This window comes from Athene cunicularia (assembly GCF_003259725.1).
Source record: "Athene cunicularia isolate RWA chromosome 4 unlocalized genomic scaffold, athCun1 chr4_part2, whole genome shotgun sequence".
In the NCBI taxonomy this organism is placed as follows: Eukaryota; Metazoa; Chordata; class Aves; order Strigiformes; family Strigidae; genus Athene; species Athene cunicularia.
The window spans coordinates 9,840,281-9,843,464 of record NW_020799099.1 but is presented as its reverse complement, the minus strand read 5'-3'; positions in this window follow the sequence as shown (position 1 = coordinate 9,843,464).

The following is a 3,184-nucleotide window of genomic DNA, read 5'->3' as shown; positions in this document are numbered from 1 at the left end:
GGGCAGGTGAGGGCGGGGGGACCCGGGGAGAGTCCGGTACGACGGGGACGGGACACCCCCCACCCCCTCGCCTTCCTCGGGGGATCGCGTCGGTCAGACACACCTCCCGGGTCGCTCTGCACCCCCCTCGCTCCTCAGGGAGGCAGCGGGCGAGCTGCGGCAGAAGGATTTTTCCGCAATAAATGTGGTGATCGTCCTCCGCCGCAGTCCGCGGGGTGTTCGCTTGAGCGGCGCATGAGTAACGGCTGAGTAACTCCTGGGGAGGAGGGTGGGCACGCATCCAGGCCGAGGCAAATGTGCCCCTCGGGGGCACTTTGGCTCCTAATTGCCACGGTAGCCCTTAGCGGAGGGTGCCTGACCACGGCTGCCACTCCTGAGGTGTTGCGTAAAGAAAGCGTGAAGTAGACCTGCTTTTAGGGGAGAAAAATGAGGGCAGCGGGTTGTAACGTGCTGGTGTAGGGTGGGAACCCAGAAAAGCCCCGCGAGGGGGCGAGGGTGAAGGGACAGGTACCACTCTGCTCCAGTCTCCGCGACAGCTCTTCACGGCCGGGCGGGAGGGCAGTGCTGCTGAGCGTTGGGAAAGGAGTATCTGGGCGACCTTCTCTTCCAACGGAGAGGGGCTGCTGGAAGGCTACTCACAGCTGAGGAAGCTGACAGAGCCTTTGCTCGTGATGGCTGGGATCCAAGTGGCTCACTCATTAAACCTTCTCCGCTCTTCCACATACAGTGGTGGAGGATACACGGCTCCCGGTGCCGTCTTTGCCAGGTCACGACAATCCCAAGAAACGATGCCAGGAGACTCTAAAAAGTTGCCAAATCGGTCGCTCAGACATTAACCTGTGACAGACAGCCCTGGCAAACCTCCTCTTTGTGCATGATGCAATTAAAACTGACTGTCATTAGCGGATGGCTTTACTGTTTTTTGTTTTTTTTTTTTATCATTGCATTTCCCCTCGTTTCCCATGCCTTTTCTCATAGTGTCTACAGCAGAGAAAAGACAAATCCTGCTCTGCCGCGGCAGCCCTGGGACAGAGAGCGCTCGGTCCAGCTGCAGCACCGACAGGCAGCCACTGAGCAGCTCCTGCGCTACAGCTCAGTCATCGTGTGGGGGCAGCTGGGGGCTCCTCAGGGCCCCTCCTTTCCCCCTTGGACTGGACTTCCCCTCCCACAAGACCCCGTTCGTCTCAGGGCCTGACGTTAGCATAGACCAAGTGCGTGTGAGTAGAATTTCTCCAAAGGCAGAGACTCTGGGGTTTGGGATCTCTTCCATCAAAACGTGGGGTTGGTTGTGTGAGAATGGACGTTTGTCAACTGGGAGTTTTTCTTCCCCCCCACCTGCCATGCTTAAGGCCAGCTTCCTCAGCGAGGCACCACAGCTTCCCTCCTCATTTTTCTTCTCTGCAGCTGTTAAAATGAAGTATTTTCCCCAGGTTTTTTTTATCAGAGCTCCACTGGAAACATTTTAAATTAGTTTTTGTAAGTTCAGTCCGAGGAATATACTGAGCATGGAAAATTTCAGCCCAGTGCACTACGCTTGGCAAACTGCTAAGCAGCTGAAAGGAGCAGCTTAGGAGGGGAAAGGTTGAATGACCCGAGTGCAATTGCCCGTGTTACCTGCGCTGTTTAGAGACCAAACACGGCATATCAAGGGCCTGACTCACTACGTTCCCTCTCTCCTCCAATCTCCAGCTGATGACTCTGTCTCACTGACGGGCAGCGGTGAGGAATTTGGCTTGGCATGCTTAAAATTTGTCAGGCATTTTGTCGACTTCCTCCTGCCGCTTCTGCTTCTTTGAAGAAGAGGAGGCAGCCTGACATCAACCAGAACCGCTCCTCAGCGTGCAGAAGATGCAGCAAGGTGGTGATGGCCACCAGTTGTGCACGAAGAGGTCCAGGTGGGACATCAAGGTATCCCAAACAATGGTGTCCTGGCAAAGCCCTGTTTGGCTTCTTCTCTGAGAGGACACCCTCCAGAAGCCACATGTTTCAGGACATTCAAGGTGGGATCCCACCAGAAGCCCCAGCTCTGCTGTGTGCTGCCTGGGAGAAGGCACTAAGCTTGGCCAGAGCTAGAAGGACACTTGGATTCTGCCCCCAGGCTGAGCTCCCGGAGGATGTCCCCGGGAGCTGTGAAAGGAGGAGAAGCCTCGAGGGGGCTGCAAGGCTCACCCCCATGGGCTGCCCCACTGCAGCTGGGCCAGTGGGGCAGGCTGCTGGGCCAGCAAGGGCAGGGCTCGCTTTTGGGAAGGTGCTGGCTCCCCGTGGATGCAGAGTGCCACCTACTGAGACACCGCTCCAGGCAGCTTCTGGGGTTTTCCCACAGGACACCTAGGCTGGGGCTGCTGCTCCGGGTGTCCTTGGCCACTCTGGCTGGTCCATCGTGTCACTCCCAGAGCTTCCCCAAAGGCTGGTGGCCCCAACAGGGTGCACCTTTGATATTATCAGGGAAGCTGTGCAGGGAGCTGCACACATGGGCACAGCCAGTCTTTCCTTGGCGTCTGCCCTGAGCCAGACCTTGTTTTCCATGGGCCGGTGGCACAGGGGCAGGAGACAGGCATGCTGGCTGCTCCACTCTTGCTGGTGGAAATGAACACCTCGGGAGAAACCTGGGTCCTTCTCATGCCTCGACTGTCTTTTTGCTAGCACTGAAAACCTTCAGCGCAGCCCAGGCTCAGAGAGCGCCCAACAGCACCTGGCACAGGTAGCCTTGGTGCCAAATTTTTCCCCTCTGGTCTCTGCATCTGTGGAATATGGCCACATCAGTGAGAAGGTTTCTCTCTGTCAGTCTGCCTCTTCTCTGAGGCTCATCTCCAGAAAACATCACAGGGCTGAAGACTGTGGCTGTGTTTCGCACATCACCTTGCTACCTGCAGCCCCAAGGCCACAAGGCCACCCTGGCAAGGATCTGATGTCCCAAGGCAGCGGTTCAGTATCTCCCGCTCTGTGGAATCCCAGCAAATTTTGCTGACTTGACATTAATGTGCGCTCTTCTTTTGCCTGACAGCTCCTGGGACCCGCTGTCCTCCTCGCTGACCATGGCCTGTCCCCTTGAGATGACTAAAAAGGAAGAATGTGCCCAGGACATGAAATTGCACATTGGCAACTCTGGTTTGCACTGGGAGCCTCCGGATCAGCAGAGTATTTGAATTCTACTTCCTTGTGCTCAGACCCCAGGGACCAGGGT